The sequence below is a fragment of the Phyllobates terribilis genome, unplaced genomic scaffold (assembly GCF_046119375.1).
Source record: "Phyllobates terribilis strain yellow unplaced genomic scaffold, ASM4611937v1 Scaffold_123__1_contigs__length_5148117, whole genome shotgun sequence".
Taxonomy (NCBI): domain Eukaryota; kingdom Metazoa; phylum Chordata; class Amphibia; order Anura; family Dendrobatidae; genus Phyllobates; species Phyllobates terribilis.
This window is the reverse complement of record NW_027362883.1, coordinates 1,260,979-1,275,246: the sequence shown is the minus strand read 5'-3', so window position 1 is coordinate 1,275,246 and position 14,268 is coordinate 1,260,979. Positions and strand designations below refer to the sequence as shown.

Below are 14,268 nucleotides of genomic sequence, written 5' to 3'. Positions count from 1 at the left end.
AGTCCACTGTTGACAGGTAGGAAAACAAAGCAGCCCTTCTTGTAGGGCCCCTTATACTCCTCACATTGAGCGAGGCTACTTTAATTGACGAGGTCATGATAGGATAGTTCAGGTCACACTACTGTCAGAATCAGACATAAAGCCCACCGATGTTAACGGGCTCTGCACTTCTGAGTCCGAAAAAGAAATGTTTATAGGGTCTGAAGGCCTTGGCTCCTCAGGAGGGGCAGCGGGAGCCATTGGCTTGTATTGCAGAAGACTTGGTTTTAATGGACACTTCTTGGAAGTCTCCCTGGCCACATTCTCATCAGACCTATCATCTGTTTTCCTTTTCCTACGAGTTTCCAGCTCCATTGCTTCTTCCTCCGAGCTAAATGTCCCGATTTCAGCAGAGGGACTCCCCTCCACCACCATATCACCCGGATCAGAATCAGCAGCCCAGTCCTTAGATGAAGCTTCCCTCTTCTCAGGAGGGACAGGTTTCTCAGCTGGAGGTTTCTGCACAGACGTGGGCTTATGCGCAGCAGGAATAGGAGAACTGGCAGGTTTTCCCTGTGCAGCAGGCACTGAAGTGCTTGTGGACCCGCCTACAGGGGGTTGTGTTCGCACAGTAGATACAGGAGCACCGGTGGGACCCCCCTTAGCAGCAGGAGCAGGAGGGTTGGTTGGCTTCCTCTGTGCAGCAGGTGCAGACGTACCACCTGATGTACTAGCAGGCTTGGTCTGTGGAGCAGGTACTGGAGAGCTAGAAGACTGCCCCCGCGCTGTAGACGCACCCGCAGGAGCAGGAACAGCAGAGGGTTGCCTCTGCCCCCCGGGAGCAGATGGAGGCACACGGGCAGGTTGCTTTGCCAGCGTTTCAGCATAGGTTTCCGCCTTTTTCTTCAAAGGACACTCCCGGAAGGAGTGACCTGGGACCCGGCAGATGTTGCACACCATCTCATTGGTACAGTCAATTGTGGCATGTCCATGCTTGTAGCACTTCTTACAGATTGCCACCTCCTCCTTGCAGTTCTCATAAGTGTGACCGAAACACATGCATTTCCGGCAGAAGAGGGGCATGTCCGGGTAGAAGAGGCGCCCCCGCTCCCTACCGATCAGGAAACTTGACGGAGGATGACGCTGACCACCAATGCCATTTGGATCTTCACAAAATTTAACAAAAAATTTATGCTTTCCCGTCCAGAGGTTTTCCTCATTCATGACCTTGTGGGAATACCGCAGTTCTGGGAAATAGTTTTGAAGAAAGCAAATAATATTAACTAAGGGAACATGAGGGTTGCTCATCTGAACCACGAGCGGCTTCTCTCCACCGGAGTAAAGGATGACAAAGGTGAGTCCTTTAAGGTCCTCATCTGAAAGGTGCAGGTGAATCTGGCGGAAGAGGTTCTGGCACGCATACTCCGACTCCAGAGTCAAAGTGAAGGAACCGGGGCGATCTTGAAGGGCCAGGATGTCTTCCCTCTTTACTCCTAGGATCTCCAGCAGCACTCTCCTCACGAAAAACTTCAAGGTCATCTTCTCCTTGGATGCATCGTCCACTTCGATCTTGAAAGAGTTCTTGATGCGAAGGTCACCAGCTCTGGCATAGCGCACTGCGGCCGCTACTGCTGATGCCATCTTCAAAAGGTAGATAGGGTCGATCGCCTTCTTGGTTTCTTTGCGTATCTGCCCCCTAAAGCAGCATGAGGCTTAAGACGGCTTTTACACCGCCGATGCCTCAAGGCCAAGGGCACGATTGGCTTAGAATCCTTCTGGCAAGATGTGGTATCTTAGCCAAAAGGCCGAGAAGCGATAACCAGAATTGGTTTCAAACTACGGAGCCACCCAAGGATCCTGAAAAGTCCATTTGTGGAGATGAGCTCCTGGACTCCCGTTAAGAAGACATGTTGTCAACCTCTAGATCCCTTACATGCCTGCACTTTTCGGCTTGCTGCTGCTGCAATCCACGCGTTTTAGATCTGCATAACTCCACCTCTTTAAACACAGCACCTTCACCCCCTGCTGTTCCCACCCGCCTCAACACCGTTGGAAGGGAGGAGAACCAATTAAGGCGGGGGGTGGGGTGGAACGAGCAGCTGTCTACCCTTAGCAGGAGGGCTCCTGATTACATATCTCTCCTGCTGCTGCTGCTGCTGGCTGTCCAGCAGCAGACTGAAGGTGGCTGCTGCTGTGCACAGGTATATAAAGGCTCAGAGCCTATTATGACACGCGCAGCCAGCGTTCCATTGCCACATTCCATCTACTGCAGGCAGGATACCTGGCTGGCTGAATGTCGCTGAGAAGCTCACAGAGACCGCCATAAGCAACAGTTTAACAGAATGCCACAGACTAATCAACCAAACTTTTGGGGTTGGGTTCTCTTTTATAGTCTGCAGGCATTAAATGAAAGAAGTCAGTGTTCCAGCAGAAGGAGACAACGTTTCAGAAAAGGCATTGTAGCAAACCAAAAAAGAAATTTTAAGCGCAGCAGAGTAACCAGCGCACATACCTGTTAGCTCAGGTGAGTTTAAAAGGCTGCTGTTGATAACAAGGGCATTTGCTAAATAGATGGTGTGTGTGCAACAATATACTGAAAGGTCAATTATATTGTGCAGCTTATCTCACCACCTGTAGTTATTTAGGTGAAAGCTCCAAAATGCTTGCCTAATATGTCTGTTTATCCAAAAGGAAGTAAAAAGGGAGAGCTAGAAAGATAGCATTGCATCACATTACATGGCAATGCAATGCACAGTTGCTGAAGTTGAACCAAAATGAGCTTGTAATCTGGCTTCTGCAACTTTGAACATGAAAAATCCAATGAGGAGAAGAAAAGCAAAGCCAAAGAGTCCATCCCAAAATCCGACAAACAAGCAAAATGAACAAAAAACATTGAATTCAATTCTTTCTGATTTTAGAAACTGCATTAAAGAAGGGGTGCACCGGTCCTGGAGATACTGCAATACCAGGTCAATGCGTGGAGTGGACAGAGCAAGCTCTTTTTCCATCTCCCTGTTCTAAAAATCCATTTAATATATGGTCCCCAGATAGGGGACGTATCAGATATTAAACTGATAAGAACAGATACTACACTTGATCTTAGCCAAAAGGCCGAGAAGCGATAACCAGAATTGGTTTCAAACTACGGAGCCACCCAAGGATCCTGAAAAGTCCATTTGTGGAGATGAGCTCCTGGACTCCCGTTAAGAAGACATGTTGTCAACCTCTAGATCCCTTACATGCCTGCACTTTTCGGCTTGCTGCTGCTGCAATCCACGCGTTTTAGATCTGCATAACTCCACCTCTTTAAACACAGCACCTTCACCCCCTGCTGTTCCCACCCGCCTCAACACCGTTGGAAGGGAGGAGAACCAATTAAGGCGGGGGGTGGGGTGAAACGAGCAGCTGTCTACCCTTAGCAGGAGGGCTCCTGATTACATACCTCTCCTGCTGCTGCTGCTGCTGGCTGTCCAGCAGCAGACTGAAGGTGGCTGCTGCTGTGCACAGGTATATAAAGGCTCAGAGCCTATTATGACACGCGCAGCCAGCGTTCCATTGCCACATTCCATCTACTGCAGGCAGGATACCTGGCTGGCTGAATGTCGCTGAGAAGCTCACAGAGACCGCCATAAGCAACAGTTTAACAGAATGCCACAGACTAATCAACCAAACTTTTTGGGTTGGGTTCTCTTTTATAGTCTGCAGGCATTAAATGAAAGAAGTCAGTGTTCCAGCAGAAGGAGACAACGTTTCAGAAAAGGCATTGTAGCAAACCAAAAAAGAAATTTTAAGCGCAGCAGAGTAACCAGCGCACATACCTGTTAGCTCAGGTGAGTTTAAAAGGCTGCTGTTGATAACAAGGGCATTTGCTAAATAGATGGTGTGTGTGCAACAATATACTGAAAGGTCAATTATATTGTGCAGCTTATCTCACCACCTGTAGTTATTTAGGTGAAAGCTCCAAAATGCTTGCCTAATATGTCTGTTTATCCAAAAGGAAGTAAAAAGGGAGAGCTAGAAAGATAGCATTGCATCACATTACATGGCAATGCAATGCACAGTTGCTGAACCAGGGGAGGAGTCCTGAGGAGATAATTTGCATATTCCCACTGCATTTTGGGGTAAGTGAAGAGTCTCCGCGAGCTCAAAGAACACTGGATTTTGGCTGTTGGAGCTGAAAAGTGGACATCGGTAAACCAGGGGAGGAGTCCTGAGGAGATAATGTGTATATTCCCACTGCATTTTGGGCTAAGTGAAGAGTCTCCGCGAGCTCAAAGAACACTGGATTTTGGCTGTTGGAGCTGAAAAGAGGACATCGGTAAACCAGGGGAGGAGTCCTGAGGAGATAATTTGCATATTCCCACTGCATTTTGGGGTAAGTGAAGAGTCTCCGCGAGCTCAAAGAACACTGGATTTTGGCTGTTGGAGCTGAAAAGAGGACATCGGTAAACCAGGGGAGGAGTCCTGATGAGATAATTTGCATATTCCCACTGCATTTTGGGGTAAGTGAAGAGTCTCCGCGAGCTCAAAGAACACTGGATTTTGGCTGTTGGAGCTGAAAAGAGGACATCGGTAAACCAGGGGAGGAGTCCTGAGGAGATAATTTGCATATTCCCACTGCATTTTGGGGTAAGTGAAGAGTCTCCGCGAGCTCAAAGAACACTGGATTTTGGCTGTTGGAGCTGAAAAGAGGACATCGGTAAACCAGGGGAGGAGTCCTGAGGAGATAATTTGCATATTCCCACTGCATTTTGGGGTAAGTGAAGAGTCTCCGCGAGCTCAAAGAACACTGGATTTTGGCTGTTGGAGCTGAAAAGAGGACATCGGTAAACCAGGGGAGGAGTCCTGAGGAGATAATTTGCATATTCCCACTGCATTTTGGGGTAAGTGAAGAGTCTCCGCGAGCTCAAAGAACACTGGATTTTGGCTGTTGGAGCTGAAAAGAGGACATCGGTAAACCAGGGGAGGAGTCCTGAGGAGATAATTTGCATATTCCCACTGCATTTTGGGGTAAGTGAAGAGTCTCCGCGAGCTCAAAGAACACTGGATTTTGGCTGTTGGAGCTGAAAAGAGGACATCGGTAAACCAGGGGAGGAGTCCTGAGGAGATAATTTGCATATTCCCACTGCATTTTGGGGTAAGTGAAGAGTCTCCGCGAGCTCAAAGAACACTGGATTTTGGCTGTTGGAGCTGAAAAGAGGACATCGGTAAACCGCGCGCCTGACGGCGCGCGCATTTTGAAGCTTTTTTTTTAATCTTTTTTCACTGTTTTCAGAACATTAACAATAAGAACATGGAAGAGTCCAGGAGCCATTTGGTGAGCTGCATATCCTGCTACATGTTCACAGACTTGCCAGTGGAAAAGCCAGACTTCACATGCCAGAAATGCAAGCTTGTGTCCCTGTTGGAGGAAAAGTTGCGAAATCTAGAAGAGAGGTTAACTACCTTGAAAATCATTAAGGAAGGTGAAGAGTTCTTAGACAGAGCAGAATTATCTCTTCATGATTCAGAAAGAGAAGAAATTCGAACTGCACCTGAGGAAACAGAGGAATGGAAGCATGTGACCCACAGAAGCAGGAGGATCGAGAGGCAGTCAGCACCCATACTGCTCAGGAACCAGTACCAGGCTCTCACGCAGGAGAACCATGAAGAAATACAGCAAGATAAGACTTTGCCAGCAATGAATAACCTTGTAAGCCTTCAGAATCCTCCTGGATGGAGAAAGAAGAATGTTGTGAAGAAAAAACGGAGAGTGGTGGTCATGGGGGATTCCCTGTTAAGAGGAACAGAGGCCGCTATCTGCAGACCAGACATAACCTCAAGAGAAATGTGCTGTCTTCCAGGAGCAAAAATTAAAGATGTGTCTGACAGGATATCAAGACTCTTCAGACCTACAGATCACTACCCATTCCTGCTAATACATGTGGGGACAAATGACACCGCAAGAAAGGACCTGGAAACCATCTGCAGTGACTTTGAAGACTTAGGCAAGAAAGTGAAAGAATTGGGAGCGCAGGTGGTCTTCTCATCCATCCTCCCAGTGGATGGCCATGGAACAATGAGGTGGAATAAGATTCTACAGGTGAACAACTGGCTACGTCGATGGTGCCGTCAACAAGGATTTGGATTTCTGGATCACGGAATGAATTACCTATACGATGGACTACTTGCTAGAGATGGGGTGCACCTTACGAAGACTGGAAAATATGTATTTGGAAGTCGCCTTGCTACACTCATCAGAAGAGCTTTAAACTAGAACAATGTGGGAAGGGAAGCAAAAGGCCAGAAAAAGCCATACAGCTGACAAATACTATTGAGAGCTCTGCTACTGGAAGTGGAAAAGAAGAACAAAGACAAAAAAATCTAAATAATAAAAATATGGGAGGAAGAGAAACCAATCACAAACTAAAATGTTTTTATACAAATGCACAAAGCATGGGCAACAAACAAGGAGAATTGGAACTACTAATGCAGGAAAAGGAATATGATGTCATTGGAATCACTGAAACTTGGTGGGACGATACACATGATTGGAATAAAAGGCTAAAAGGATACAACTTATTTGCAAGAAACAGACTTGATAAACGAGGAGGAGGTGTTGCATTGTATGTTAGAAAAGCGTATATCTGCACAGAGATTGAAGCTTCAGAGACTGGGAGTTCTGTGGAAACTGTTTGGGTAAGAATACAAGGAGAGAACAACGGAAAGGACACCATTGTAGGCATTTACTACAGGCCACCTGGGCAAGCTGAAGATATGGATGAACTCTTTATGTATCAAATGACCAAGTTCTCCAAAAAATATGACGTAGTGGTCATGGGAGATTTCAACTATCCAGACATTTGTTGGGAATCTCTCTCAAGTAAAACTAACAGGTCAAGCAAATTCTTATCCTCTCTTGCTGACAACTTTATCTTCCAAAAGGTAGGGGAGAAAACAAGGGGATCTGCTACTTTGGATCTAATCCTTATAAACAGGGAGGAAATGGTTGAGGAGGTAAAGGTGGCTGGGACCCTAGGAGGCAGCGATCATGCTATTATAGAATTTTGGATAACTAGAGGAGGAAGACATGTGAAGACTCAAACTTCAAGGTTAGATTTTAGAAAGGCAGATTTTAAGAGACTCAGAAAGAGAATAGGAGGGATCCAATGGCTGGATGTCCTTAAGGATAAAAATGTCCAGGAAGGATGGGAAATTTTTAAAAATGAGATTCTCAAAGCACAATCGTTAACAATCCCAAAAAGTAGGAAGAATGGGAAGCATTTAAGGAAACCAGGATGGATGAACACAGAACTTAAACACATGCTAAAAAGAAAGAAAGAAATGTTTATTAAATGGAAAGAGGGAGGCATATCTAAAGAAGATTATAATGCAGTCTGCAGATCCTGCAGGGCACGTATCAGGTTAGCTAAAGCTGACAATGAATTAAGGCTTGCAAGAGATGTCAAAAGCAATAAAAAAGGATTTTGGGGGTATGTCAAAAGTAAAAGAAAAGTCAAAGATGCTATAGGATTTTTACAGGATGAAAATGGAGAAATGGTAAGAGAGGATGTTGAGAAGGCCGAACTTTTTAATTCCTATTTTGCATCTGTTTTCTCTCAGAAAGAAAATGTAACATCAACTGATCTTCACTGTCCTTTTAAAGGAATAGAGGAATCCAAGTTATCAGTAAACAGAAAGATTGTGAGGGAATATTTAGCTAACATAAATGAGTTCAAGTCTCCAGGTCCAGATGAATTACACCCCAGAGTACTGAAGGAGATCGTAGAAGAAATTTTAGAACCACTCTCCATAATCTTTGAAAATTCTTGGAGAACAGGAGAAGTCCCAGAAGACTGGAGAAGAGCAAATGTTGTTCCTATCTTCAAAAAGGGGAAGAAGGTGGACCCAGGGAACTATAGGCCGGTGAGTCTGACTTCTATACCAGGAAAGATCTTTGAACAAATTATTAAACAACATGTATGTAAGTACATGGATAAGAATGAAGTGATTAACCAGAGTCAGCATGGGTTTGTAACTAACAAGTCATGTCAGACTAACTTAATTTCCTTCTATGACAGAATCACTGACTGGGTGGATCAGGGAAATGCTGTAGATATAGTATATCTTGACTTCAGCAAAGCATTTGACAAAGTATCTCACACCATCCTTATTGAAAAAATGACCAAGTATGCAATGGACCAGGCAACTGTTAGGTGGATTCATAACTAGCTTAGTGATCGGACTCAAAGGGTGGTTGTAAATGGCTTCACATCCAGCTGGATGAATGTCTCAAGTGGGGTACCACAGGGCTCCGTCCTGGGACCTGTATTGTTCAACATCTTTATCAATGATTTAGATGAAGGAATTGAGGGTAAACTGATTAAATTTGCTGATGACACAAAGCTAGGAGGGATAGCTAATACTAGAGAAGAGAGAGAGAGGATTCAAAAAGACCTAAATAAACTGGAGCAGTGGGCAGCAACCAACAGAATGGTTTTTAACAGGGAAAAATGCAAAGTACTACATCTGGGCAATAAAAATGAAAAAAGCATATACAGAATGGGAGGAATAGAGCTAAGCAACAGTACATGTGAAAAAGACTTAGGTATACTAATAGATCATAGACTGAACATGAGTCAACAGTGTGATGCAGCAGCAAAAAAGGCAAATACAATTCTGGGATGTATTAACAGAAGCATACAGTCTAGATCACGTGAAGTCATTATCGGTCTTTACTCCTCTTTGGTCAGACCTCATCTGGAATACTGTGTACAGTTTTGGGCACCACATTTTAAAAAAGACATAGACAAACTGGAGCAAGTTCAGAGAAGAGCGACCAGAATGGTGACTGGTCTGCAAACCATGTCCTATGAGGAACGGTTGCAGGATTTGGGAATGTTTAGCTTGCAAAAAAGAAGACTGAGAGGAGACTTAATAGCTGTCTACAAATATGTCAAGGGCTGTCACATTGTAGAAGGATCATCTTTATTCTCATTTGCACAAGGAAAGACTAGAACCAATGGGATGAAACTAAATGGGAGGAGACACAGATTAGATATTAGAAAAAACTTTTTGACAGTTAGGGTGATTAATGAGTGGAACAGGCTGCCACGAGAGGTGGTGAGTTCCCCTTCAATGGACGTCTTCAAACAGAGGCTGGACAGACATCTGTCTGAGATGATCTAGTGAATCCTGCTTTGAGCAGGGGGTTGGACCAGATGACCCAGGAGGTCCCTTCCAACTCTACCATTCTATGATTCTATGATTCTATGATTCTATGAAGTTGAACCAAAATGAGCTTGTAATCTGGCTTCTGCAACTTTGAACATGAAAAATCCAATGAGGAGAAGAAAAGCAAAGCCAAAGAGTCCATCCCAAAATCCGACAAACAAGCAAAATGAACAAAAAACATTGAATTCAATTCTTTCTGATTTTAGAAACTGCATTAAAGAAGGGGTGCACCGGTCCTGGAGATACTGCAATACCAGGTCAATGCGTGGAGTGGACAGAGCAAGCTCTTTTTCCATCTCCCTGTTCTAAAAATCCATTTAATATATGGTCCCCAGATAGGGGATGTATCAGATATTAAACTGATAAGAACAGATTTTTTTTTTTTTTTCTTCCCTCAGATGGGGAAATCCACGGTCTATAGTCACGACCAAAGGAACTTCCTTCCAAACAGCTGCATCATCTCAACGACACAAATGCTGCTCCCATCATCACCGGAAAATTTTTATTTCTTCTTTTTAAACCTTACACAGAAAACAAGATCAAGAAGTATTTACAAAATATCTCCACTTCTTAACTTTCCATATTCCCTCCGCATCCACTTCCCCTCTCCTCTTTTTGTCCCATAGGAAACACACATACATCTTTCCCATAATCACCTTCACACTATCCTTTACAGCAATTTCCTTCCTTTTAAACACATACACATTCCTCACATCCCATAACACTTCCTTTATACACGCAAGCATCAACCACAAGACTCTTTCCTTCGTCCCATCACATATTCCCAAACCAAACATAAAAAACTCAAAGGACAACAAATTCACACCACACAATTCTTTACACAAAGGCCCCATTCTCCCAATCACATCTCTAGCATACTGGCAATTCCAAAAAACATGCAACACACTTTCCCTTCCACCACAGCCATTTCTTGGACACGTTTCACTCCTCACTAAACCTCTATTCCTCTGCAACTCTCTTACTGGCAAAACTCCATGCAAAGACTGCCACACAACCTCACTCTGCTTATTTGTCATACCACCCATCCGCACCTTCTTCCATACTTTTTGCACATCACACCCTCTCACCAAATTTATTCCACTCTCCATTTCTCTACACTCAATCATCCTGTACACAGCCTTCTTATTTCCCAACAACCTCACATCCACATCACACAACTCATACTTCACCAAAAACTTATAAACCCACACATACCACACGGGCACCTCAAAAGCAACCGGACACCGCAAATCCCTCTCTCTCCGCTTCAAACGAAAAGAATAAGCCCCAAATAAATATCCACACATACATGAAAACTTTCCATCGCCCATAATCACTTTCAGCACAAACACCACAATATTCACACCCAAAAAAACTTCTAAATTTGGAAAACCCAAACCACCTTTCTCCATACGCTTCACCAACACTTCCCTCCGCGCCCTCTCCATTTTAGAATTCCACAAAAAAACAAACAAAATCCTATTCAATCCTCTCAAAACCATATAACCTGGTGGAAACACAACTGCAACATATAAAAAAATAGGCAACACCACGCTTTTAATGACTAAGATTTTTCCAAAGAAAGTAAGGCTTCTCAACTTCCAAAAACATAACTTCTTTTCAACCTTCTCTTTCGCGTCATCCCAACTTTCTTTCCCATCCAATCTTTCTGAAAACTTCACTCCCAAAACCTTAATGGGCCCATTCACTACGTTCACACCTACATCTTTACTCAAAATACCACTTCCAAAAACCTTACACTCACTCTTTTCCCAATTCACTTTAAATGCAGATGCACCACAAAAGATAGACACTAACAACTTCACCCGCCTCACCGAACATTCAGAATCACATAATACACACACGTCATCCATATAACCACTCACCTTCCACTCTCTTCCTCCACCTCCCGGCACTTGCACACCTCGAACCACTTTATCCTTCCTCAACATACACAACAAAGGTTCAATTGCACAAATAAAAGCCACAGGGGATAACGGACACCCCTGCCTCACGCCCGAATGCACATTCACTCTCCTACCGACATAACCGTTCATTAAAACACAACTATAAATATCTGTATATAGACTTCTCACTCTCCCAACAAAATCAGCAGGAAAACCCATTCTCAGCAACACTCTAAACAAAAAACCATGCGACAACCTATCATACGCCTTTTCAAAATCCAGGCTCAACAAAAACACACTCTTCTTCCGGCTCATACAATCCCATAGACAATCTCTCAATATACACACACACTCGTGAATCCGTCTCCCAGGTACTGCACAACACTGCTCATCCCCAATCACACTCTCTATCACATCACGCATCCTATTTGCCATTAATTTTGCGTAGATCTTATAATCACAGTTCAATAATGTTATTGGCCTCCAGTTTTTCAGACTCTTCAAATCACCCTTTTTCGGAATCAATACAACCATACCTGCACGCATACTACCTGCCACCTCCATATTTTCCCACATATACTTACAAAAATCCACAAAATCACTCCCAATCACATCCCACATCATGCGGTAAAATTCTACTGGAAGACCATCCTCCCCCGGCGTCTTATTCAAAGCCATACTACACATAACCTTCCATACTTCATCACTTGTCACAGCATCCATCAGCCTCTCTCTTTCCGCCTCATTCAATTTACTCTCTAACGTACTCAAAACATCATTCTCCAAACACTCATCCCTCCACTTTACAGCATACAAATCCTCATAAAACTTTGCCACTTCCTCACACATATCCTCTCCACTCACCTCGCTTCCATCTGCTCCATTCAACACACACATATTTTGCTTTTTCCCAAAAACCTTCTTGAAAAAAAAACGTGAACATTTTTCATCATACTCCAAATTATCAACTTTTGCTCTAAAGACAATACTCCTCCCTTTTTCCAACAAGAACTCATGAACCTCCTTTTTCACTTGTAAAATATCCTCCTCCACCTCCATCCCTCCCTCCCTCAATCTATACAAGAAACTTAAACGTGCATTTAAACTCACAAAATGTCTCCTCTTGACTGCTGCCATCTTATAACCCAAATTTTTGAAAAAAATTTTTGTCTGTTTTTTAACCCAATCCCACCACCCACAAACATTCCCAAAACCATTTTTACACTCACACCACTCCTCATACCGTCTTGCATATTCCTTTCTTACTTCCTCATACTCCAATAACTTAACATTCAACTTCCACAAACCTTTCCCAAACACCCCATTCACATTCACATCCAACTCACACGACATGCACACATGATCTGAAAACAAAACATTCTCCTGCTTATAGTCAACAGGAATCATATTTTTTGAAATAAAACAGTAATCCAATCTAGATTGTATTCTTCCACTTTCGGAAAAGAAGGTATTTAACAAAGGCCTCACTTTACATACACTTTGCATATCATGCAAATCAAAATCACTAACCAACTCTAACAAAGTTTTCCCAGACACATCCACATTCACTCTCCCCACATCACAATTCATATCACCCACAATCACCACAGGCATTCTTCCCGGAACAAAAAGTTTAATTTTTTCAAATAACTTTTTCCGGTCATTTTTCTCCACCGGCGCATAAACATTAATAACACAAAATTTAACATTTTTATACTCAAAATTTGCTAAAATGCACCTCCCCACATCAATCACCACATAATCACTCAAAACCACCTCCCTCCCTTTAACTAAAATCCCCACACCATCATTTTTATTACATGCACTCCCCGACCACACAGATGCTCCATGAGACCATTCATCTCCTCTCACCCCATCCACCACTCCACACTCTTGCAAACAAAAAATCGATGCATTCTTCATAGCCAAAAAATCAAAAATTGCAGCCCTCCTGGCCTTATTTTTAAACACTCTCACATTTTGTGAAATTATAGTAAAACCCATTTTTTCCTTTTTTAAACCTCCTAAAAAAAACGAAAACAGAAAAGTTACAAAAACACTACAAAAACTCCACTCACAAGAAAAAGCCTTTGACTTAAGTCAAAGCTTATAATAGGCATTATCACGCATATTGCAAGGCAACCTTAACCAGCACCCCCACTATCTTCTTCCACCATCTGAACCGAGCAACTCGTTTCCGAGCCGCTAGCAGCATCACCATCACCCCGCCTTGCTTTCTTGGCACCCACTTTTCGCTGCGGTGCCTTGATATCTTCTTCATCATTTGCCCCACCACCCTCCCTGTGACACTTTCTACTCCCCCCACCCTCATCGGAGAAGTACTCCTCAATATTCTCAGGATCTGAAGGGTGTGATGACCCTTCCCCAGTTTCCATACAATCTGCAGCATCTACAGCGTCCTGAAAGTCCAACGTATCCGGACACCTTCCTTCTCCCGCTGCATTCATCTGCCCCTCCATTCTCCTCAATTCTTTCACAAGCTCCTTCTCCATTTTAGGTGCCTTTTTCTCCTTCTGGTAAGCAGGCCTCAGACTCACAGTTTCAGGGGCAGACCTTTCACTCCGCCTCCTCTGCTCTCTCTCCATTCTAGCAGTTTCTCTTTCTATCTGCTGCAAAACCCTCCTCTCCTCCTCCTCCTTCTTCCTCTCCTTATCAGTTTTCCTGGGCACACCCTGCGGGCAATCTTTAAACATGTGCTCACCACTTCCACACATGTCACAAGCCTTGGGCTTCGGGCACGCACTTGCCACATGCCCCTCCTCTTTGCAGTTACGGCAACATTGCCCTTTCTTACATGCATCCTGCACATGTCCAAAGCAGTAACATTTCCTGCAATACATAGGCTGCCCTACATAGTAAAGGAAGCCCCTATGTCCCGCCACAGAAAAATTCGCAGGAGGATGTCTAAAGCCTCCCACACTTCCAGGATCCTTCTTCAGTTTCACCCGAAACTTGTATTTGCAGTTGAAAATACCTAAAGAATTAAACTGCTTTTCCCCTTTACGCACATAATCACAGTACCGTGCAAGGAAGCCTTCAAGCAATGCTGGCTCAGTAAAAGGGTTATAAACTGTTACCCACACAATCTTTTCTTGAAGTCCAAACAAGGGTTCAAACCACACCCCTTCCAAGAAAGGATCATCAGTGT

At 43.8% G+C, this 14,268-nt stretch overlaps 2 non-coding genes across 2 annotated transcripts; both read right to left on the bottom strand.

Annotated features, from left to right (window-relative positions):
• Positions 1-2,911: 2,911 nt before the first annotated feature.
• On the bottom strand, positions 2,912-3,102 carry LOC141201724 (U2 spliceosomal RNA). Its single transcript, XR_012273021.1, has one exon. It is a non-coding gene; the product is annotated as a U2 spliceosomal RNA (small nuclear RNA).
• Positions 3,103-9,412: 6,310 nt separating this feature from the next.
• Positions 9,413-9,598, bottom strand: LOC141202659 (U2 spliceosomal RNA). The gene has a single exon (XR_012273880.1). It is a non-coding gene; the product is annotated as a U2 spliceosomal RNA (small nuclear RNA).
• Between the last annotated feature and the right edge of the window lie 4,670 nt (positions 9,599-14,268).